The sequence below is a fragment of the Callospermophilus lateralis genome, chromosome 4, assembly GCF_048772815.1.
Source record: "Callospermophilus lateralis isolate mCalLat2 chromosome 4, mCalLat2.hap1, whole genome shotgun sequence".
Lineage (NCBI taxonomy): Eukaryota > Metazoa > Chordata > Mammalia > Rodentia > Sciuridae > Callospermophilus > Callospermophilus lateralis.
In genome coordinates, this window is record NC_135308.1 from 27,912,679 (window position 1) to 27,938,923 (window position 26,245).

The window sequence follows — 26,245 nt, forward strand, 5'->3', positions numbered from 1 at the left end:
TCTTGGCCCCAACCCTGGGATACTGCTAAGATACTTACCAACACAGTATCTTGGGTTCTGGGAAGATGATTTTGCTTGGGATAACTGTTTATGAGGTTGATTTTCTAAATTTTGTGGATGCAAGATGATGGTCACAGTGATTTTATGGATATGATCGTGTGAATCCTGATAAACCCTGAGTTCTTTACAAGTGGGCCTCAGGTGAGGCTTGAAAATACACTAAGGAAGACTGTTCATTCCAGGAAGAGGCTGCCCCAGCTCTACAAATAGTTGATGTTTTCCTCTCACGTTTTCATTTCAGTCTTCTTTCTGATTACTTTGAGTTCAAATTTTCTATTTCTTCTTTCAATTCTTCAACATTAAAAAAAAAAATCTTTTCACAAATACATTCACTTTTCTGGACTTTAGAATTTACTGATGTTTAGTTTTACATGATAATTTTCTAAAGTTCTAAAAATACTATTACATGTTATTAATTATTTCATTGTATTTTGCATTTTTCCTCCTTGTTTTGTTTAACTGTTTTGCTAGACATTTATTTATCTTCTTAATATTTTTGAAGATCAAGCTCTTTGTTTTGCCAAAATTTTTAGGTTCTTTCAATTTCATTCCTTATTGCGCTCTCTCCCTCCCTTTCCTTCCTTCTTGAAACCTCAGTGGAAGGAGGTAATCTTGTGTCTCACATCAATACACGTGTGAGCATTGAGCTTCACAAGTCTCTTTAGCTTGTCTACCTGTCTTTGTCAGGTTCCACAAAAAAAATAGGGCCTGAGGAAAAAGTATTTTCACAAAAATGTCATTAGGGTATGCAATCTCAGGGAACACAAGAGAGGATAAAGGAAAATGGAACAGAGGAGGAGGAGGAAAAGCCAATATGAGGTATTTGAACTTGTAGAATATATATTTAATTATTTCTCAGGACGTGTTCTATTTTAAGGAGAAAAGAAAGAATAGATCTGCTAGTCTACATTTCCCACTGGTTAAAGGTTTATCCCTTGTGGTGGTAAACTCTTGCTTGGGTTTTGTGCCATTTTGTATAACTATGTGTTAAGGAGTTGAGCTCCATCAGGTTGTATCCGTGTGAAGCACTTTTCCTCTATTAATTAGGATGCTTACTGAAATTTTGGGTTTGCATCATTTATCAGTCTCTGTGGCAGAATAGACTTGATGATAGCTAATCTAAAGTGAAGGTTCAGTGTAACATACAGCTTGGATGTTGCATAATCAGGAATAAGTCACAAGTAGGAAACATCTAATCATTCTGCAGTACTGTCTGGTGGAACAGCATAGTGGTGCTGCCTGCCACTCTGGACCCATATCGTTGGGGAACACATGCTCTGACTCTGATCCAGCTTCCCCTGAAGAACCAGATCTTCATTACCATAAGAGAGATCACGACTGTTATACCTGCAAGTCTCATATATGTCTGGATGACAGAAGTCAGGTTCCACACAGGATCCTTTCCATAGAAGACATGACTTTTAGCCCTATGACCCTAAGGAGGTAGAATTTAAGAATTTGACTGGAAAGGCTTTGAATGGGTGCTAACAGAGCCAATTTACTACTGGTATAGCTGCAAAAAGTCTAGAATTGTCCATTTAAGCAAGTTCATTTTATTATTCTTAATTTGTTAGTGTTTTAAAATTTTTAAATGCCTACAGAAACTTTTCAAATAAATTTTATGCACCACAGCCTTAAGATTTATTGTATGACTTTATTATTTGCCAAGGCTTCCTGAAAGAGAAATAAGTATGGGTACACATAAGAAGAGGTTGGACCATGGCCCATAAGCCTCAGTTTAGGTCCCAAAGAGAGGGAAATGATGAGGTCATTCACTTTCTATATGATATGTAAGTCACAAATTAAGTTAACCAGAAGAAAATACTTAGGAATGTTGAAATATTCTATCATGGTAATATGGTTAATCTCTAATATTACGAGTTATATTGAATGAGTATTTCTAATGCTAAGGCATCTTTATACTCTCAGGACAAACTACTTGATCATTATGCATTATTTGGGTAAGTGTATTTTTAAATTCATTATCTTCTTCATTTTTTTTTCAGATATGTTATTGTCTAGTTCTTTGCATATTTTAATGAAATCTTCATACAACATTTTCAATAGTTACAATGTGATTATTTTAATTTTTTGCTTTTATAAGTAATCATTTAATATATTTTTTTTCAATTCTAATGACTCATCTTTATTGATAAAATGGGCTCCTATCCAGTATATGCTCTCAGACACAAATTTAAGGTTCTTAAAAATAAGACAATAGAAAACTCATTAGAAATAAAGTAAATGTCTTTCAACACCTAACACCTTAAAATTATATCCAAGCAATAAGAACAAGAATAAATTAACTCAGTGTTATTTGTTTATAAAAATATTTATCAAGTAATATTTAATAATTAGACTGCCTAATGAATTGCTTCAGATATTATTTCAAATGGGTGGCTTATTTTCTTTCTTTAATTCTTCCTTGGAATAAAAACTATTGTTTTTTGGGGGGGAGGGTACCAGGGATTGAACTCAGGAGCACTATTTAATGTTATGGAGCCACATCCCTAGCCCTATTTTGTATTTTATTAGAGACAGGGTCTCACTGAGTTGCTTAGGGCCTCACTAAATTGCTTAAACTGGCTTTGAACTCATGATCCTCCTGCCTCAGCCTCTGGAGCTGATGGGATTACAGGTGTGCTCTAACTTGCCCAACCAGATAAAAACTATTTGAATGAATAAATACACCTGTTGAGAGTCACAACCAAGTCAAGATGGCGCCTGGCATTTTGCCAGAAGGAGTGGTTGAGGGGTAGCACCAGTGAGCCATTAAAATGATGATAATTAAGTTAAGCTGTGTATAATTATTAAGATAATGACTGATTGCTGTAACTGGATGATGCTAAATTGAAACAAGCTGTGTATTCAGTTGTGTATATGGACCTCTGCTGTCCAGCAATAGGGTGGCTCCTGCTACCTCGGGTGCCCGCTACTTTTGAGTTCTCCTGGAGTTCCCGTTGAGTTCTGGTTGAGTTCCCCGTAGAGTTTTCAAATAAAGTAGTTCCTGTTTGAACCTACAGTGGCTCGTGATCTCCTGGTTATTTGTGCCCAGCCAGACTGCAGCATGCACCATTGAATTAAGAGCTTCTTTCCTAAAAACCAACAAAAAAGTTTAAAAATAAAAAGCTGCCATTTACTCATAAAATATCAATTAAGATCTCTGAATGAAAAAGGAATCTATTTGATGTTTTGGGCCATTAGTCCTTTTCTAATAAAGCAGCCCTATCCATCCTTCTCACCTCAAACTTAAGATGGAACATTTCTGAAGTGAAAAGTAGTTTTGAATTTTAGCAATATATGAAATTATAAAGATCACCACATGTAAAGATCTTTGACAAATATACTCAAAGGTAGAATTTGCTACTTGTGTAAATTTTAATATATATTAATGTGAATGAATATTATATATTTAGTCATATTTGATACCATTATTTTATTTTATAATCACTAAAAAATAAGAAAAAACAGTTTTTAATTATTGTTAAAGCAAATTTCTGTATTGGTGGCCTTTAAAAATGTTTACATACTATTGGATTTTTTATAACCCCATTTAAAAATGGAAGGTGATAAGAAAAATGTCACAGGTTATGAGAAAAGATGGAATTTCAAAATAGATACAGAATTTTTTCTTTGAAATTTGAACCTACTTTTCTTTAAATCAAGAGCTATTATTTAAAAAATGGCTACATGAGCCAGAGGAATTCTGAATTTACTTTGAAATTACTATATCTATCTTACTACATCAAGCATTTCAACTCTGTCATTTAAACAAACTATAAAATATCCTTCAGTATCAACCAGAAAAAAAAAAAAAAACTTTTGTTTTTATTATTTACTGAAAACCAAAAGCTATTCTTTCAGAGGTGTAGTTTAACCTTAATAAGATCTTCCTTAGAAAGTAACATTCCTATTCTTTTATTGCTGAAATGACATTTCATACACTTTAGTGTATTATGGACAATTTTTAGCTAAGTATCAGTTATGGTACATTAGTTATAAAATCGAATTGCCTCTTTTATTAGTGATGCATGCAAAACATCTACAGCATTTAAACTTGAATTTTCTTTGACAAAAAATATAAATTAATGGGAAAGAGACAATCAATAAAGCTGAAGACTCATGGTCCATAAGCTATTTGCTAACTGTGACACCAAACAACAAGGATAAAATTTAGAATGAGGATCTTCCATTCATAAAACCATGTTAAAATCTTAAATTTTTAAATTGGTATAATTCTATGAATTCCCAAACATTTTCAGGTAATATTCAAGTTTAAGTACATCTAGAAAGCCAACAGCCTGGCTGAATGCTCTTGATCTATTAAGCAGTCACTGTGAAAACCCTTCCTCTGTTCACCAATTAACAATGGTATTTTGGAATAGAGTTTATGACCATTACCTATACATTTTTTGCTGTTGTTGTTATTGCTTTAAGAGTTGTACATATTATAGAGGGGAAAAACAAGATTGGCTGAATTGAGTCTTCTCTAATTGACTAGTTTTGGTGACCATTTGAAGCCTATCATGAAGTTCCCAGAGTTGGAAGCCCTTTAGCTCTTCCTTAGACTCAGTTCACTATTGGTCACCAATGCTGACAAAGACATACTTTCTGAAGCACCATCCTATGAGTCATAAGTGATTTTCGAATTATTCCGAGGATCTCTCTCAATCCTTTGTTTTCTTGTTCAAGTTGGAATATTCTTTCCTGTTCTTTGCAGCCCTGTTGCTCATCCATTTCAATGGCTCTCCTCATTCCTGTTGCTTTTTCAGTGATCCAATCAGCATGTGCTTCTAACACATTCTGATTTGCTTCCAAGTGTCTCTGCCAGTCCATGTTGAGATGCTTCAAGGATGTGTCGAGATGCATCAAGGAAGAATCCTTTGGCTTTATTATGATGTACCACGTCAGTCTTGGAGTGTTGCTCCTTTAACTTCATTATCATAGCTGGATCATCTTTTTTGGCTAACCATGAGCAATCTAAACATTTTTTTCTTAGTTGCTCGTTATAAGTTCCAAGGCAGACTCATGTTCTTCAGAGGATGTATGCAATTCTTTGTTCTCTTGTTGCAATTCTCGGATTTGTCTGTTTTCTTGCTGAATTCCCATAACCAATGTGGACTGTAGCTGATGTCTTGGGACTTAAGTTCTTGTATTTCTTACTGTCACTGTGTCCTTGCTTCTTGTTGAGAACAAGGGCTCTAGTGTCAGCCTCGTTGGTGTAACTCAGTTCTAGAATACTCAGCTCTCAGTCTCTCCAGTCATCAGCTGTGGCGACTAACTAGGTTACAAAGCTTCTGCCAACCCTGACTTAAGCAGCCAAGGCAAGAGCCCTTGTTCTGCCTCTTCAGCTAGAAGACAAAGAACCTGACAGAGAGAGCCGGGGCAGCTGGGGAGCCCGGGGGCTCAGACCTAGCTCTGGGAGGCAATTTGCATGAGAGATAGTGGTCTAAAAGTAACCAATGTATATTTTTGTAGCAGAATTAAAATTGTTGAGTGACAAGTTTTTTTTGTTGTTTGTTTGTTTTTTTAAGAGTTATATCAAACTACTTCCACCAGAAAGTGGGAGTGTGACTGTTGGGCTGCCCCCTCTAGCAGCATTGAATATTCTCATTAAAAATATTAAAATTCTTGGGCCACATAAAAAATAAAATAAAGATGTTGCATCCATCGAAACTAAAAAATAAGTATTAAAAAATTCTCTCTCTCTCAAAAAAAATTCTTGCTCATTAAAATGCAAGAAAAGTTGTTCATTTTGATTACTGAAAAAGATATTTTTTCCCTTCAAATTTTAGCATACCCACATCATTTCTTTTTCTTTTTTTTTTTATAAGAAATTTTTGATTAAAATTTTTATTAAATTCCATCGCACATTCAGAGATATACTGTAAGACATGGTAGAACTCGGCACCTAACAAAAGCAGAGTGAATATTCTTCTTGATTGCACATAAAGCATTTTGTCAGTATTATTATGTAGACAATAAACGTTTCCAAAAAATTTTCAGAGATTAAAATATGAAGTATATTCGGACTACAATGGAATGAAATTAGAAATCTTTCAGAGAAAGAAATTTAGTAAATTCAAAAATTATGGAAATTAAACAATACACTCCTAAATAATTAGCAGTGTCAAAGAAGAAGTCATAATGCTAATTAGAAATGCTTTCAGATAAAAAACTAGAAACACAAAATATCAAAACTTATGGAACTCAGCGAAAGCAGTGTTTAAAGAAATATTGATATATGTAAATAGCTGTATATAGTTGTTACATAGCTGTATTATTATAATCCAGAATCAGAAAGGGGACATTATTACTGATTTTACAGAAACAAAAAGGAATTACTATGAACTAAAGTGTAGATAGGCCAAAAGTTCAGATAATTCAAATGACATGGATAAATTCTTTTAGAAATACACAAACTCCCCAAACTGATTCAAGAACTAAGGTATGGACTGGCATCCCTTGTGAATATTAAGATAATCACCCTTCTCAAAATACTATCAATTTGATTCCAAAAACAACAAAAAGTATTATATATCATGACCAAGTGGCTTTTATCCCAGGAATGCAATCTTGTATCATCATATGAGAATCAAATCAATGTAACACACCACTATTTTAGACTAAAGGACAAAAACCACAAATAATAAAATTATTTGACAGAAATTAACACTTTTCATGCTAAAAACACTCTGCAAACTAGGAATAAAATGGAATTTCCTCAAACTAAAGAATGATAAAGGGATAAAGGACATCTAAAAGAAATCTATAGAAAACATCATACTTAATGGTAAAGGACAAAATGCTTTCCTCCTAAGACCAGGGATATGACAAAGATGTCCATTCTGATCACATATTCAACATTATGCTGGAGCTCCTATTCAGGAAATTTAGAAAGGAAAAGAACATAAAATGCATTCAGATTGGACATAAAATTGGTAAAGTTTTCTCTATTTCGGATGACAGTATTTTGTACAATCCTGAGGAATTCACATAAAATCTGAAATATATGAGTTTTCAGTAAGGTTGTAGGATACAAGATCAATCTAAAAAATAACGTGTATCTCTGTTCTCTTTCAGTGAATAGTCCAAAAATAAAATGAGGCAAACTTTTCTCTTTGTGACACTACCAAAAAAGTAAAATATGAACAAATGTAGCAAAAGAAGTGCAAGATTTATACACTGAAACATACAAAGCCTCCTTGAAAGCAATTAAAGCCCTAAATAAATAGGAGACATTCTGTGTTCATTGATCACAAGATTTGATATTGTTAGAAGAGTAACATTTTCCACATTGATTTCATATTCAGTATAATCCATATCAAGATTCCAGCTGCCTTCTATGCATGAATTGACAAACTGTTTCTAAACTTCATATCAGAATGCATCTATAATTGCTAAGGCAATTTGAAAAAGGAAGCACAAAGTTGGCGGGATTACCCTTCTTGATTTGAAACTGACTACCAGACCAAATAAATCAATTGGAACATGACATTTATCAGTACAAATTATTCTTTTAAATAGATGAATAAGATTGCATTGTGTAATTATACCACATATTGTTGATCACTAAAAAAGTTATGCTACCACTTATAAATAGGCCCATCTTTTCTTTTTTTTTCTTTTGAGTTGTATTTTGGGGTTAAACCACAGCCCTTTGCATTTGTTAGGCAAATGTTCTACCACTGAGCTACATTCCTAGCCCCATGGGTACCATTTTTTGAGAAGTTGACACTGTTCAATTTTGTCAGGTGGCAATAAAGTCATTGCTATTTTAGGAAAACAAATAGATATTTGAACTTTCTCTGATTTTCTAGTTTTTTATTTTGAAGTGGAATCATCTGTTCTTTTTAACCTTTAATCATCATTTCATTTTAACCTTTCATCAAATGAACAAGTATCTAAGATTAAAGACATTTAAGGAATATTTTGTGACTCTTCAGAGAAGTAAAACTATGGAGTTTTATGTTTAGGAAATGAAACTTGTATCATTTATTCTTTAAAATTGATTTTCTTCACTACCACCAGCACACTTATTTGTTCTATGAAAACAAATTCTGTTCTACTGCAAAATTACCTTTTATCTGATTTTAAAAGCAAAAAGTCCAGGGCTGGGGTTGTAGCTCAATGGTAGAGCGCTTGCCTGGCATGTGTGAGGCACTGGGCTCGATCCTGAGTACCACATATAAATAAAGAAAGAACAAAAGTTAAAAAAAAAGTCTTAAAAAAAAGCAAAGTTTCAGTTTAATGACAATATCCTCTAGCTTAAAATACTGAAATTCAGCTTGGTTCTTTGAAACTAATTTTATTAATTTATTTTTTGTTATGATCAACCAGGAGCCATTTTAAATGCTATTTCTTCATTAGCATAATTGTTTTTCAATGAAGTAAGACCAAATGTGCATTCTGAGAACTGTATTATTATAATATTTGGGAATTGTTTAGGAGACATCCTTGTCTTGTATCCTGAGTGTCTGTGAATGTCATCCAGTTTAGAAGGCACACCTAAAACCAAGAAACAATCAAATGACTGACTTTTCCCCCCATGCACTGTGACTAAGAGGGAGGGTTTTTATCTTCACAATAAGAGGAAATCTCATTTCTTTGCAACGGATTTCCAACATTATCTCTACTCTCGTTGCTTAAGGAGAAACTATAATAGCAAATTTTGTTTTAAAAATAAGTGATGATTTGATGTTATGAAGAATCGCCGCGCGTGTATGTTTTCCTTTTCTTTTCGTTTTAGACCAGTGTTTGTTAGTCAGTGTTAAAGGGAGATTTATTTTAAATAGCAATGTGATCAGCAAAGCTTGAAAAGTTCTCAGCAATGTGTCCATGGGGTGTTTGGAAAGGCCATTTCAGGTCTCATCTTCATGCCCCATTACAGAGTTAAAATTTGTAGCTAATTACTTTCACTAACCTCTGAATCTACTGACATGGCTCTCTTTTTCTTTTATGAAACTCAAAGTGATTTGTTTACTTTTGTCTTTGTCCAGACTTGAAAGAAAAAAAATTTGTTCAGATGTTGGATGTTTTATAAGCAGGATGTGTTCTTATAATGAAGAGAATTAATAGGTTGAGGAAACACAAGGGAAGCAATTTTTCAGTTGGACGACTATTATGTCAGAGTGATAATACCTAACAGTTCCTTCTGAGTAGTATGATTGCTTTTCACCACAGATCATAGACAGACATTAAATATGGGCACGCTTTATTCACAAATAAATATTTTTTATTGATTTGGCCCCAGCAAAACTTTTGAAATAGAAGTAATTCTATTTATTGTTATAAATAGAATTATATTTGGGAGGAATAATTTAAAACAGAAAGACAATGTATGTAGCTAAGTAAAGCTAAAGTAAGCCTTAGAGAGAATAACAAAATCAAAGAAGGAATTTAACATTTTAAAGTAAAGACAGCTTATTATGTATATGTGCAGAGAAATATAAAGGGTACACAAGCAAATTTCAGAGGTTATATTAAAAATAATTCAGATGATTTATTTATGTTCTATTAATGACATAATTGAAACATTCACTTTCATCAATTTCTGTTAACACTGTACAATATAGAAAGCCTCCTGTGCTTGACTGGTAAAGAAAATGGGCACACATAAATTTACAAATATATTCTATTTGCTCCTCATCGTTTGAATCCTTTTTCATTTTAGTTTTCTTGCTTCATGAGTATCACACATAAAAGGGGAGATGTCAAAAGGATGGGGATCTCAGGAACATAGAAGAAAGAGAAAGAGGAACGAAGAATGTAATCCTTATAAAGGATTTCCTAAATTACTAAATTTCAATCTTTAAATTTTTTTTGCAAAGTTCTTTGCTGTTTTTTGTTTTCTTTCCCCCCCTACAAAGAGAGTTAGGAATGTCATACTTGGTAACAATGTAATCTGCCTCTTGGAATTTTTTTTCCCCAATGATAAAACCTGCTGAAACCAATGTATTTTTTATTGGTAAAGGCTCAGAAGTTCAATTAATTTTTGTTTGCGAGATAGTTATTTATGTAAATGCTACATAAAAGGCAGCACAGTTTTAATGAGGAAAAGAGAAATGAGAAAATCTGAGTTTTGAGCTATTCCTTTGGTATATGATAGAATTTCCAAGATGCCTGTCTTGAGTTTTCCTTTGTACATCTAAGTGGAGGTAATATGGCCAGACTGACTGACCCTACACAGTTCTTTATGGGGCAAAATTAGATAATATCTGTTTGGACATGTGCTCAAAAAACTAAAAGAAATCATTAAAAGGCAGAGTTAATGTTACTGATAAACAAAAATTCTGAAAATCTGTTATTTTAAGTTTTCCAAGATGTCCTTTCTTCTTTTTTTGCAGACTGCTCAGTACTGATATCATGTTTAGTTATATGTATGAATTAATGTCAAGTCCAGTGAGACAGAACTTTAATTTAAAAAAAGTATCCAAAAGCATAAAAGCAACAGAAAATACTAACTCTTCAGCAAAATGTCATACCATGTTTTGCCTTCCTCCTATCCATTAAGCTGAATATATTTGCTGTTAAATATTAAAATTTAAATTAAAATAATGAAAATTATTTTTTGTCACTCAATACTTTATGTGCCAGATATTTTCTGTGGACCTTACATGTATACCTCATGTAATTCTCACACTAGTCCCATGAGGTCATTACTCTTTATGATCCTAGAATGTCAGGAGCTGTATTATTTTAATCTGGAATCATCTCTGCCAAAAAACAAAATCAAAAAACAAAACCTTACTCCCTTGAGCATGCTACAAATCCAATTTATGAAACAGGCATGGTTGTTGTTTATATTTTTTGGCAATTACAGAATACTATTCATTTACTTGACAGAGCTAGTTTACTAAGGATATTTCCCTAATAGGAAATAACAGTTAGTAAGTGTGGGAATTTAAAAATGCGATTTTAAATTATGTTTATAGAACCAGAACTTATAGATGGTAATCCTATATTCCAACTATCATAACTAAAGTAATGTAATGTAAAAGAAAATTAGTCAAACACCATCAATGTTTTTAAAATTTAGAAGCAGATACATTTGCTAATTTTTCCCCCTTCTGAAAGTGGTATCAGAAATAAATCCAATATAGTTGGGATCTAATAACACCGAAATCTTTAAACCTAAAGTTAATATTTCCTCAAGAAAATTGATTATATTAGTATTTTTATTTTATGAACTGCTTTATTGATGTATCTTGAAATACACAGACCTTCACATACTTTTTTTTTAAAGAGAGAGAGAATTTTTAATATTTATTTTTTAGTTTTCGGTGGACACAACATCTTTATTATTTTATTTTATTTTTTATGTGGTGCTGAGGATCAAACCCAGTGCCCCGAGCATACCAGGCAAGCGCACTACCACTTGAGCCACATCCCCAGCCCAACCTTCACATACTTAATGTGTGAAAATTGATGAGTTTGAACACATGCAGAACTCATGATACCATCAGAAAAATTGAGATAATACACATATCCAACACTTCCAAAAGTTTCCTTGTGTCTCCCTGTTTTTTTGCACGTGTGTGATAACCCCACATGAGATTTACCCTCTTAACCAGTTTTGCAGTGCACAATACTATCTTGTTCACTATAAGCAATATGTTGTTTGGTGGATCTGTAGAACTTATTCATCTAGTTTAACTGCAACTTTATACCCATTGAGTAGCTTCTCATTTTTCCCACCCACTATCAGTCCCTGGCAACCATTATCATATTCTCTGCCTCTATGAGTTTGATACCTCATGTAAACGGAACCATCCAGTCTTTGTCCTTCTGCAACTGGCTTATTTCAGTTGGTTTAATGTCTTCCAGCTTCATCCATGTTGTTACAAATGGCAGGATTTCCTTCTTTCCTAACGACAAGTAATATTTCATTGTATATATGTACAATATATTCTTTATTCATTCATCTATCCACAGACATTTGGGTTGTTTCCGTACCTTATCTATTATGAATAGTGCTGCAATGAATGCTGGGGTGCAGATATCTTTATGAGATACTGATTTCAATGATTTTTGGATATATACTCAGAAGTGGGATTGCTGGATCATGTGGTAGTTTTATTTTTAAAATATTGAGGAACCTCCATACTGTTTTCCATAACGGTTACAGCATTTTACATTTCTGTCAACAGGGTACAAAGGCACCAGTTTTTCCAGATCCTCACCAACACTTACCTTTAAAACTTTTAAAATAATAATCATCCTAACAGTCATGAGATGATTAAATCTCACTGTAGTTTTGTTTTGCATTTCCCTAATAATTAAAGATCTTGAAGAGTTTCTATATAACTTTTAGCCACTTGTGCAAATTTTTTGGGGAAATATCTGTTCAAGTCCTTTACCACACACAAAAATCAACTGAAAGTAGAATAAAAACTTAAATGTAAAAATCAAATCTGTCAGACTTTTGGAAGAAAAAGTAAGGGAAATGCTTCTTGACACTGGCCTTGACAATGCTTTCTTGGCTATGGCATTAAACACAGGCAACGAAAGCAAAAATAGAAAAGTAGAATTATTTCAAACCAAAAAATATTTGCACAACAGAGGAAACAACAGAATGAAAAGCAGCCTATGGGATGGGGAACGTGATTGCAAACCATGTTATCTGATAAGGGGTTGTTTTTCAAAAATTATATAAGGAACTCCAGAATCTCAATTCCTCTAGTTCTTTCGAAACTTGACATTTTGCTAGTGGACAGATGAAAATGATGTGCATGATTTTGGAGTAACTATAACAAAACAATTGAGGAAAATGTTTTTTAGGGTCATTAGCATTCACATGACAATTTATAAGTTTAAAAATAAAATAAATAGTTATCTTTAGCCACGGAGTATTCTTACATGGTATTCCATTTACATTATTATAAACTTTGGTTCCAGAAATAAGACAATTTTAAATATTTACCTCCACTCCACAACTTTGAAGTACTTTTTTAAAGCTTGAAATATTTTTCACTTCCTGCCAAAGTAGGAAATATAAAGAACTCTTTTAATTTTTTACTTTCTTTGCTTTCCAGCCAATATTCTCTGCAATTGCTCATAGAATATTTATCATAAATCAAGCATTTGTAACATGAGAGATATTGCCATTATGCACAATTATTCTTTTTTTCCTGGAGAAAATCTGTTTATGGCACCAAATATAGATAAATCACACCATAATATAGTCAGTTATCTTCATCAGTTCTCAGAGGACCAGAAAATGAAGCAACTGAATATAATTTGGGTTTTAGAATATTATTTATGTTGAAAAAGAGAGTTCTGATGTTTGGTTGGAACGAGATGGCTCTCCAGATACTGTTATTTCTCACTTATTATAAAAACATTATGCAATTTCTTTCATTCTTCAACTTTATTAGATTGTTCAGAAGGACTCACAATTTAGGGTGCAAAGCAATGATGAGCACTTTCGTTGCCATCTATAGATGAACTGAGGCAGGGAGTAATACACTAGTGGTTCAGCACATTGGAAGGATATTTATATAGGAGTCAGACCATAGATTCTAAGTATTTGAAATAAAAGGACTTGGTATATCATCATTTGTCATGACAAGCAGAAATAAATCTTTTTTTTAAAAAAACTCTTATGGTATAAAGATTGCTGCTTATCTGAGAGATTGTCCTTTAAAATTTGACCAAATTTTTAGATTATGACACAAATATCTACCTCTAGATATACCAGGAGTGTCTCTTTAAGTCAGAACATTGTAAAGGTAGAAAGACCTGATAGAGGGGATTCTAGTCCTAGCTATGGTACAAATTACCTTTGTGCTTTACATAAATTACTTGGACTTTTAGTTTAGCTTCTCTTTTCATGAGACCTTATTCCTATGAACAAAAATGATGCACTTGGTTCTACCATTTGATGAAATCCACTGCATGCCTCCAGAGGCCATTGAATAGCATTAGAGATAGAATTATGGAAAGGAATGGGCCTGGTAATCTCTCACGTATGGATTTTAGTCCATGTTCCACAGCTAGCTGTGGAAAGTTGGGCTTATATTCTAGGTCTTGATTCTCTTTAATAGTTTAACTAAACACTATGGAAACTTGAAAGGCAACTAAGACACATTTCATTGTAAAATGATGTGATCAGACAGGCTGGTATCTGATTCCTCTCTCCTTTCTAAAACGCCTATGCTACTTTATCATCTTCTGACTCTCATATAACACCCATTAGAATTACAACAAGAGTCTTTAAATATTATTTTTTTGAGATGTCAGGAAGCTAGACATATATTTATTTGTGGAATAGAACTAGATGGGAATGTTCTATTCTTGAAATTTGAAAATCACACCTTCCACCCATCATAAAGAATAAGCAAAGATATGGTCTTTAATTAAGGAGGGCCTCTTGCAAAGCTTTGGTTCATGGGGACCTTGGGAGAAAAGCAGTTACTTTATAGTGAGAAGGTAGATTAGATATTCCATATCCTTCTTCAATAGACGCCCATCTGTTAGATCTCAGGATGGAGATAAAAATAAATAAACACAGTTCCCAATGAATGGGATATTTAAGGAACAATCCATTAGTGCCAGAGGCTGTGAAGTGACCATCATCATCGTGAAGACAAAGGTGGATTGATAACTCTCTGGTCCCTTGCTCCTGGAACAGCAGGCATTCATTGGCCAGGTTTCTTCTGTTTTTGATATTGCATGATTAGACAGTAATACCACAGAGGAGTCATCTTTTGAAAGTATTACTTCCAAAAGCACATGGTATAGCATTTGCTATCTTAATACCATAGTTTCAAATTCTAGTTTTAAAGTAGAGTTTGCCAGAAAATTTCATCCTTCTTTGGGATTTTTGATGCATTCATTTTCTAATATATTATTTCTTGTGAATAGCAGAATGAATTAAGTATGGGTGGGTTGGCCTAGTTGGTAAGGACATGGTGCTAATAAGACCCAGTTGAGGGGTTTGGTCTTTACCTCCAAGCTGGCAATAGATGGCATTTATTGTTGCATAACCATAGGTTATCATAGGCCCATATGAATGGTTACCTTCCAGATTCTTTGGCCCACAAGTGATGAGGTGAGAAAGTGTGGACTAATTATGAAACTCCATTATCACTCCTGCAAAAGCAGTCAGAATTCCTAGTAGGGGTCAAGACATGTGTAGGAATAAACAATGCATTTGAAATTCCAAAACTGGGGGTACTGTAAGTTCACAGTATTCAAAGTTGCTGATGGAGTCCAGAGTCTGTTAGAACATAAAAAGCATGTGGTTTTTATTTTAAAGATGTAAGACAGTCTGCATATTTGAACATTTTTTTTTCTCCTCAGATATTTTCCCTGTTTTGGGACGTTTGACATGGTGGAACAGCATGTGCAGGAAAGGTACATGTAGAACTTCATTGTTTTGAATTAGTTGTCACAAAAGCATGCAGTTTTCTTGAGGTTCCTCCCAAGTTCGAGGTCTGAAAAAGAATAGATTAGCATGAAGACTACCATCACCTTATCTAACCCAGTCCAGTAAAAAACTCAGTACCTTTGGCGTTTAATAGTTTAACTAGACTATTAACTATGGAAACTTGAAAGGCAACTAAGACGAATTTCATGATTTCCAGAGATTTATATTGTAGTGAAAGAGGTGGATATGAATAAACTAAAGGTAATAGAGAGTAGACCCTGAAAACAATGCAAATTTAGGTACAATAGCAATTGAGTTAATGCCAATGAGATGAAATGACCAATTCCAACTGAGGAAACCACAGAGGTTTCCTGGTGAAGTTATGAAACTTTTCAAAGCTGGGAGAACTTAAATATACTAAATTACTGTATTTTTAAATTTATTTTGTTATTTGTTCATTCCTCCACTAGCTAAATAAAAATACTTTGGAATTTTCACTATGTACCAGTTACCTTGGCAAGTTTTACATTAATGGATCATGCAGTCTTATGGTACAGAAATATTTACAATAAATAATCAATTATCACATGACTTAATACAAACTGATGTGTGTTCTCAGGGGTAAAACAGTTTAGCGGTTCAAGGGATAAAACTTGACCTGATGTCTAAAAAATGACTAGATATTGACTAGTGATAAAAAGGGGTGAGATGCATATTTCAGGTAAGGAAAATAACAGAAATATTGATGACTCCAGTATGCAAACTAATGGGAATAATAATTTTATCAGAGTTTGTTATGTAGAGAATGTACTTGTTAAAAGCACTATTATTGTTTGGATATGAGGTGTCTCCAAAAGCTCTTGTGTTATGTTCAGAGATAAAATGATTACATTATGGGAACTGCAATATAATCAGTAGTTTGATCCATTTGATGGATCAATAATTTAAAAGGACTATTGTATTGGATGGTAACTGTAGGCAGGTGATATGTGACTAGAGGGGGGTCTCTGATGGCATGCCCTTGGGGATGTCTCCAGGGCTCCTCTCCCTCCCTGTTTACCAGGCATCTTGAGCAGAGAAGCTTTCCTCAGCCTCACTCTTATGCTATGATTTTCTGCTTCACCTCAGGTCCAGAGCAATGGAATGGGGCAATCAAAGACTCTGAAACCATGAACCCAAATAAAATTTTCCTCCTCTAAGTTATTCTTGTCAGGTATGTTGGTTATGGCAGGGAAAACCTAATTAACTAACACAAGCACATACTGGGGAACCAGATTGCTTGCATTCAAACCCCAACTCTATCACTAACCAGCTGTGTGAATTTGGCTACTTCCTTTATTTTCTCCAGTCTTATTTTCTTCACCATATATAGGACTTACCTCAGAGTGTTTTTTATGGATAATGTATGTGAATCAAATGTGAAGATTTTCAGAATCAAAATGGAATTGCTTGTGTCCAACGTAACCAAAAATAAAATAAGTAAAGCCAGGAAGTTATGAAGAAAGGGATTTTTATGTACGCTGTCTGGTAGTAATAATCATAAAAGACTTAGTCAAAACCACAAGATAACACAGGGGCCACTGCAACCTTACACAAAAAGCACAAGGATATTCTACAAGGATTTCTGCTGAGCAACCCATCTACACGGTTATGTGCCCAGCAACTGCTTGTGCAACCTTGGACTGATCTCCCTATCATTATTAGTCATTTTAGCCTCATAATATGGTTTCAAAATATCTGATGTAATCCTTTCATTTTTCTCTTTAGAAATATCCTCTTGCCTCCACCTCTTTGAATATGCCTATAGAGTCAAAACAGTGGATTAGTTTTCTTATTTTTTAAATATTTATTTTTAAATATTTATTTATTTATTTGTGTGTTTCTTTGTAGTGTAGATGGACAGCATGCCTTTATTTTATTTGTTTACTTTTATGTGGTACTGAGGATCGAACTCAGTACCTCACACATGTGAGGCAAGCACTCTGCCACTGAGCTATGGCCCCAGCCTCCATTTTCCTATTTTGCTCAATACTTTTTAAGGACTAAGTAGGTTTGCCCATCTTCAACTACCAAGTTGTACTACAACATTATATCTGAATGAAATAATGAAATTTTGGGGATAGCAGATTGTATATTTCAAATGAAAGCCAGTTATGTGAATTTTGAAAATGGTTTAAATGATTTACAAAGATGTATCATGGCGAGATGCCTCACTTTTATAGCAGTTAAGTTTGTTAAATGATGATCCTTATAAAAATTTGCCATGTGAAATTATCAGCCTGCCACAGCATTTTCTCAACAGAAAAATGGGCAATATTCTTTATTTCTAAAACCATTACCAGAAGATAAACAACAGAGATTAAAAACTGTCAACCCAACCATTTGGTTTCTTAGTACCTCAGTCTAACAGTTTACTGAAAATTCCTACCAGGAAATTCTAAATGACATCTCTTGAATGTCATTATGAAACTGTTGTAGTGATATTATGGTATAAACATTTACTTGTCCACCTACATTTCCAGTTGATAAAAAGACTAAATTTAACACATGAAAAAAAAATCACTTTACCTTCAAAGAGGCTTAGATTATGCTATAAAATCTGGTTTATGTAACACCATATTTCCAGGTACCAAACTCCTGTTAGTCAAAACCACATGAAATAAAATTTAATAAAAATTGAGTATTGTTGTTTTAGTCAGCTTTTTCATCACTATGACTAAAAGCTGTGACAAGAAAAATTTTAGAGAAGAAAACGTTTATTTGGGGGCTCATGGTTTCAGCGGTCTCAATTCATAGATGTCTGGCTTCATTTCTTGGGACTTGAGGTGAAGCCGAATATCATGGCAGAAGAGTATGGTGGAGGGAAGCGGCTCACATGATGATCAGGAAGCAGAGAGAGACTTCACACATCAGATTCAAAATATATATTCCAAAGACATGTCTCCAATGACCCACTTGCTCCAGCCACACCTTCCCTACCCACCTTCAATCAACACCCAGTTATTCCCCACCAGGGAATTAATTCACTGATTAAGTTAAGGATCTCATACCTCAATCATTTCTCCTCTAAACCTTGCATTGTCTCACACATGAGCTTTTGGGGGGCACCTAATATGTAAATAGTTGTTTGGTTTTCAATTCAGGTGTATGCTAGTACTTTTACCCAACATATTTCTACTTCCTCACTACTTCCACTTCCATTCTTTTCATATTCATATATATATATATATATATATATATATATATATATATATCTCTTTTTATATACATAGAGTGAAACTTCCCATTTTTGTGGTTGTACATAATGTGGAGTTACATTATATGAACACAGGAAAGTTATGCCTGATTCATTTTACTATCTTTCCCAATCCAATCTCCCCTCCTTCCCTACCCCCTGCCTATTTTGAGTCAGGTTCTGCATATCAGAAGAACATTCAGCCTTTGAATTTGGGGGATTGGCTTATTTCACTTAGCATGATAGTCTCTAGTTCTATTCATTTAGGGGCAAATGCCATAATTTCGTTCTTATTTATGACTGTCCACTTTTACTCTTTTCTTTCTTAGAAAATACATTTTCTCCTTGGTAAAATCCATGCAACTTTTGAGTGGGGGCAAAAATCAGTCCCACAGTAAAAGGAGCCTGACACAGTATGGGGGTTTGAAATGTTTTGCATGCTTGGAAGAGATAAAAATGTTAAGAATTGTCAGTGAGAAAAAAAAAAAGGTATATATCTCATAGTAAAAAGGTCAGACTTTATCTTGTAGGTAATTGGGAGCCAAAGAGAAGTAGAAGTAATTGCATAACTTTAAAATTATTTGATAATGTGTGAATTATTTAAATGTACACATTATAGCTATATGCTTGATGTATCAGTTTTGGTTTTCTAGAACACTTCTAAAACTATGTAACATTTAAATTCTTTTTTCAGGCTGTGTTTCTCCTTTTCTCTCTTTTTTGAAAAATCAAGCAAAGATTAAATTCTTTTCCTTTGCAACTTTTAAGAAAACATTTTTCAAAAAAAAGCATCATGGTGTGTTGAGGTATGCCATGATATAAACCACTGTCTGTCTAAATAAGATGACAACCCCAAACTTTTGTCTTTCTAAAACCTGGAGCGGCACAGAAATTCGGAGCAGGATGTAGCTAGCACGTGAGCACAGTGAAAACATTAATACTTACTATCTTGCTTCGGTAATCTGTTTTGCCAGGTGTTGTGGTAGGTAAATAAAGGAACTTTTCTTTGATCATGTCAGCAAGACAAATGATACAATGACTATTTCTCACCAGATTCATTTTATTTCAAAATGAGATAATAGATTATTGAATCAAAGCCAGAAAGTCAATCAGGCTAATCTCAATACCAGACCTGAAACAATTAAATGTCTCCATTGTACGGGAGCTCATATTTGGCTGATGAATTAATTTTAATCATTTTCATACTTTATTTATATTAAGGCCTTGATTATGACTACCTTGACAGTAAGAAATGACTTCATTATACAAGTAGCTAATTAAATAACTGCCTAGATACCAATAAACAGCTGAACATAGAAACCAAAGATGTTTAACAGAACTTAAAATAAAGGTACAATTGAATGTCATTCTTTCTAGTTTCTTGCCAAGTATTAATTACCTCTTTTACATAAACAACTGAGATTCAGCCCTTTTAAGATTGGGGGGAAATTAACTGAAGTGTCAAATGGTCAACCTATTGGTGCAGTGATCAGAGGTGACTGGCATTTTTACAGAATCTCCAGCCCCAAATCATCTTCTGACATTCTTCTTTAACTAGATGGATATCTCACATTTTGCTATTAACCCATAAACTTGCAATTGTATCCACTGGGCTTGGATTACCAACATGTTATTTACTATGTTATTAAGAAGTGGGATGCCTTGAAAATATATTTTCCTCTTAAAACTTTTATTTTTTCCCCCATAAACTCTTTTTCACTAGTTACTTCTGTCTCTGTTTAGTTTCAAGGCTAAATTCTTAGCTTGGTTTCTGCCTCAAGTAGGATGCACATTTATTAATTAATTTAATCACTCAGTCATTAAGTAAATTAATTCATCCATTAATGTATTGAAGTGGTAGTAGGAAAGAAGGAAGTGCAGACTAGTAAATTCCATGATATATCAAAGAGATTCAAATTGGTGAGAAGCCATTAGAGAGTGAAAATGCAGCATAAGTACAATGTAAGACATAAGTGCTTAAACTCAAAGTATATGTGTAAACCTAGTTTAATAGCATTGTCAGGACTATGTCACTAAAAACAATAGCATCTGAGATTCATTTTGATAGGCATTAATAATCAAAGTCTGTGGAAGGTTGTAGGTGAGGAAGTTGTTCCTGGTATTTGGAGAAGTAATAAGAAATCAGATAATAATAGGATTTTCATGTCTTTTGTGATTTTGTCCTTAAATAGTGGGGAAATTGAAAAGAGTAGTGATCTTTAAAGACTTTTCAATAATGGCAGGATCTAGCTTGAATTTTAGAATGATTTGAAGACCTAAGTGAAAATTAATCCTAAGATTAATTGATTGATTGATTGATCGATCTGACCACTTACTGGTTCCCTGGAGCATGTGTCTGGCATTATGATTAGCTGAGTCCCCACAAGCCTCATCAAGGATCCTCTCTGCCAGACTCAACACATCTGTTTCTAGGTCATTACTTTAAGTACCTGAATCCTAGTGATTCTTTTTAATTTCATGAGGATCTATAATTTGTTGATGAAACACATTTTTCACATCCTTCCCCACTCTGATGCTCTCACTTCTCTCCTTGTCCCGTGTTTTTAACACGATCCAGCTGTTCCCTCCCCACTGCTCCATTTGAAGTAATTCCAAACCCGCTTAAGTCCACCTCTCTTGCATCCTGGCTGTTGAAGGAAAACATGCAACTTCATGTTGATGATTCTTTGAGGCAGACTGGCAATTCAACTTCACTTCCTTCCTACTCTACCGAAAAAATAAAAGCAACCAGAAAAGAATGTGGTCCTTTCCACGTCTACCCACCCACTTGCCTGTGCAGCCACCTGCTGGCATTCACTTCTGTCTTGATGGATGAGTTTTTCTTCTTATTTGTGGCCATCCCCTTTCCTGGCTCACCTCATTCCATCACTTTGTTCATGATCAAATTCATTACCCCAGAAAATTTTTGCGCCCTCTCTACCTAATTTTGTTTTCTGTCTGCAGGATCATTTCCTTCAGCTTACAAACATCTCATACTATCCCTCATGTTAAAAAGAAAAAAAATTCTTTGTAAATCTCACATTCAGCTCTAGCCATTTTTCTATGTTTTATTCTGCTTTGCTGAAAATCCTGCCACCCACCCCCCGAAAACAAAACAAAACTGTATTTGCCATGTCCCATGGCTCTCCTCCTATTCTCTCTTGGACATATTCCAATTAAACTTTTATCAACCCCTATGCTATTGAGATAGCTCTGGTCAGAGATCTCTAAATTATCATATCCAATGGTCATTTTTTCATCCTTATCCAATCACACCAGGTATCTGATTTGGAAGAATTTATCACATCTTCCTGAAATACTTTCATTAGTGGAGGGTTTGGATGAGAACTGGGAAGGGATGTAATACTGAGGAAATAAGGGCAATACTTTTTAAAAAATATTTTAATTAGTTAAAAAATTTTTATCATTATAGAGAAGCTTATTTATTTTAAAGTTACCTAAAGACAACAAGATGCATTCTTATCTAATCAAAGAGAAATTTTTTTTACTTCTCTTTTGACCACTTATATGGATAAGGTAAGGACCTTTGGTGTCTTTGATTTTACTCCTTCCAATTTTGTACCTTTTTAAAAAGGTATTTAATGGTAGGTGTTGAAAAACCTTATAACATATTATAATTGTTATTTTGTACAGCAGTATTCAATTACTCACCACATAATTTTTTCTTCCATTGCTCCCTTTTCTTCCAAGTGTTCCTTCTGGAGGGGTTCATGTGAATTGTGCTTTGGTTCTCCAATTCTAGCTTTGACTAATCTTCTATTAAACTCACCTATTGCTTCCTTAATTTTGCTCTCATAGGTCCTTTTTCAATTCTGCTTTATCTTCTTTTATATGTTTTCATTTCTGCCCAACTTTCCAATTCTGTCTTTTATTTGTTGGAACATAAGAAATATGACGGTTTTTAGTTTGGTGCCATAAACCCCATAATTCCGTTAATATTGTCATTTAATTACATTCCTTTAAGGAAAGTTGTCTTCTCAGGAGTCAGGTTATTTTTTATGTGAGCAAAATGTTATTAAACATTGTAGTATTAAATTGAGAGTCGTCCTAGAAATTGAAAAGATTCCTCAAGGAGCTTCAACATCACTCTCAGAGGGTAGCTCATTAGGATGCTGAAATAAACACATAGGGTTTTACTGTGCTTTCATTCTCCTTTGTAGGGCACTGAACTTCAGCATGTGTTTTACATAAAAATTCTAAGAATTCTTTTATTGAGCTTTCCAACCTTTCAGTCAGATTCCTTAGTATCATCACATATTTCTGGGGTAAACCAAGTCTCAGCTCCTGAAGCCATCATTTGGGATTTTTGTCTCTTCCAGAATCATGTCTCTTCATTTCTTTCCCTCCCTCCCTCCCTCCCTCCTTCCCTCCTTCCTTCCTTCCCTCCTTCCTTCCTTCCTTCCTTCCTTCCTTCCTTCCTTCCTTCCTTCCTTCCTTCCTTCCTTCCTTCCTGATTTAAACACTGAGAATTAAAAAGAAGAATACAACTAGGCTCCAAATATAGATTCATATTAAACTGTCATGCTTTACTTTTTAGCTCTCTGATGTCTTCAAAAAGGTAGTTTTTACTTTTTGTCTGACTTTGATAGCTTTTCTCAGCGTTGAGGTTGGTCTGATTTGTATATTTCGCCTGCCACCTCTGAATGGTAAGTCCTTGCGGGGGTTTCTTTTGGATACCAGAGCAGCCCTTCTACTTTTTGAAGGCTCTTACCTCACCCCACCTGTCCTCTCCCTCCCTGATTCTCCTTGTCTTTGTATCTTAAGAATACTGAAGGGGCCTAAGCTCAGCCCTCATCCTTTTCCTTCTTTATTGCCCTCTTTTTTTTTTTTTTAGTGGAAGGGCAGAATATCAGGGATTGAACCCAGGAGGTGCTTAACCACCCAGCTATATCCCCAGCCCTTTTTATTCTTTATTTAGAGACAGGGTCTCGCTTAGTTGCTGAGGCTGGCTTTGAACCTGTGATCCTCCTACCTCAGCATCTGAAGCCATGGGGATAACAGGTATGTGCCAAGGTGTGGGGCTGTATCACACTCTCAGAGGTGTTCACATCTTGCTTTATGGCTTCAGAGAGCTTCTTGGTGCTGAATTACAAACCAAATTGACTATTTAGATGTCAAATTAACATTTATACTTAATACATCCCAGAATGAGCTTCTACTTCTCTATCTTGAACTAGTCATTTTCCCATCTGTTTACCGTCACAGGAAGTAGCAACTCCATCCTTATCAAGTGGGTTAAAGAACTTGGTGCCTGTTTTGCCTTCTCAGTTTTCTCTTAAACCCCACATACAGACCATCTGTGATGTTCTTGGTGTTGTCTTCAAAACAGATAACAAATTTTCTGAACCTCTTTAATAATATTTTGGCCCAAAATCTTGGATTATTTTTAAAAAACATGTTACTGTTTTCCCTATTTCTGCAATTGCAAGTACCTGCCCCCTCCACTGTCTACTCAACATTCAGCAGTAATAATGATCATCTTGAATCCATAAAATGACAAAATTTTATGTAGTACTTACCAGAACTCTTCTAGATTCTTTAAATATGTTGGTTTTTTAAGATCTCACACAATCCTGTTGAGTAGTACCATTAAATATCCTCATGATACATACAAGGAAATGGAGGCACAGAGAGCTACTTCATGTAACTTCCCAGACATATATAAATGGAAGTGGCAGAGCTAGGATTTGAACCTTATGCTTAGACTTTCCACATCAGAGGAAATTTTAAGAGTAAATTACCATCATCCATCTCTATGCCTCTATAGGATCTGCTGTCTGATCCTTTTTAATCCCCTTATCTACCACTGACTTCCTGGATCACTGTATTCCAGCCATAATGATCTCCTTGCTGAATTCTCTGAGCACGCCCTCATCTCAGGGCCTTCCTACTTGCTCTTCCCTATCCCTGCAATCTTTTTCTCCAGACATCCAGATGGATTGCCTTTTAATATTTCTGCTCAAATATCATACCATGACAGAAGCCTTCCCTGACCACTCGGCAGAGTCACAATCCCTTCGTGATTTCTAATCTGATTCTGCAGATTAAAATTTCTCTACAGCACTGTTCATCACTTAGTTTATATGTCTTCGAGGATGGCAGAGACTTACTGTGGAGTGTTCAATCCTCTCTCTCTGAACCTACAACAGTAACTGTTATGAAGAAAATGTTCAACTGGTTGTTGAGTGCATGAATGAATGGAGAACAAAATTACTTAGAGACTTAGTGATGAATTTCTGGTGTAGCCTAGAGTGGGTGGTGAAGCATCTTTTTACTGACTACTCTGTGGTGGAGTCAGTGGGAGCAAGGGCAGGTGAACAGAGCATTGCGAAGAGATAAGGTTCATCCTTAGCTTTGTCATCGGCGATGTCAACTTTGTTAATGGAGTTCGTCTGGGAGCTCCATTCCCTTTTCTATAAAACCATGTATTGAAAGCAATACTTACTTAAGGGCTTAATAAACTCTATAATATATCACAATTGATATGATTATAGACACCCTTGGTAGAAAAATCAACTTGTCATATAGAAGTGAAGTCTCAAGCAGAGGTGATTTTGGGTGCCATTTCCACTCCTGCCAGCAAACTTTCAGTAATGCCTGGGGACATTTTTGATTGACACAGCTCTGAGTGGGGGCACTGCTGGCCTCTAGCTGGTACAGGATAGAGATGCTGCTGAACTTCCAACAGCACATACTACCCCCAGCAAAGAATTATTGACTCAAAATGTCCACGATTCTGGGGTTGAGAAGCCATTGTATATAATAAGTGAAGATGGTCATGTTTTAGGATGCGACTGAAGGGGAAAATCCCAAGTAAAACAGATGGGGGTCACCATATAAATGTCATATTTTTGTACTGGAACAAAGACTATCCTCAGGAACACTGATAACAGGAATATCAACACAGTGATGGGTGGCATCTTGTGTGAACTTGGAAGACAATGACCACAGATGGACGGCAGCTTATCTCAGTTGGCCTCACACTAGTTTCCCTGGGGTGTTTTGTGATTACGCACATCCCGGCCCATTTGTCACTGATTGCAGTGAGGATCATGCTGTGAGTTATATCACCGAGGTGAAATATCATCAAGTTTTAGAGGAAACAAATCTACAAGATGCTCCATAAAAGTAATCTCTACGGTTTTGGCACCCACGTCTAGCAAGCATTGATGAGGCAAGCAGGAAACTTAATGAAAATAATACAAGGAAATCTTTTCATCAACACCCATCCCTAATGTCTCAGCTCTCAGGTCATTGTTTTTGCTTCTCTAGGTGAAGTCTGTATCTGCGGCCAACATAGGAAGCTCAGATTTTAAACAAGGCAGGCAGTAATTCTTAGCACATGGCCCCATCAGTTAAATGGTGCCAACTCTGACTCAATTAAGATGTAGTGGTTTTTAAATGTGTTTATATTATAACCTCTCCCTCACTCATGCACAAGCAGATAGACACATACTCATAGAAAATGAGTATTTAGTGTTTGTGATGTATCTACTTTTCTTCCATAGAAACATGTACAGAATAATTACATGTGATTAAAAATCTTTGTTTTATTGTCC

The 26,245-nt window shown here is 34.7% G+C and overlaps 1 pseudogene; it reads right to left on the reverse strand.

The window, feature by feature from the left end:
- Nucleotides 1-4,612: 4,612 nt before the first annotated feature.
- LOC143398186 (FGFR1 oncogene partner 2 pseudogene) overlaps nt 4,613-26,245 on the reverse strand; it is a 66,478-nt pseudogene continuing 44,845 nt past the window's right edge.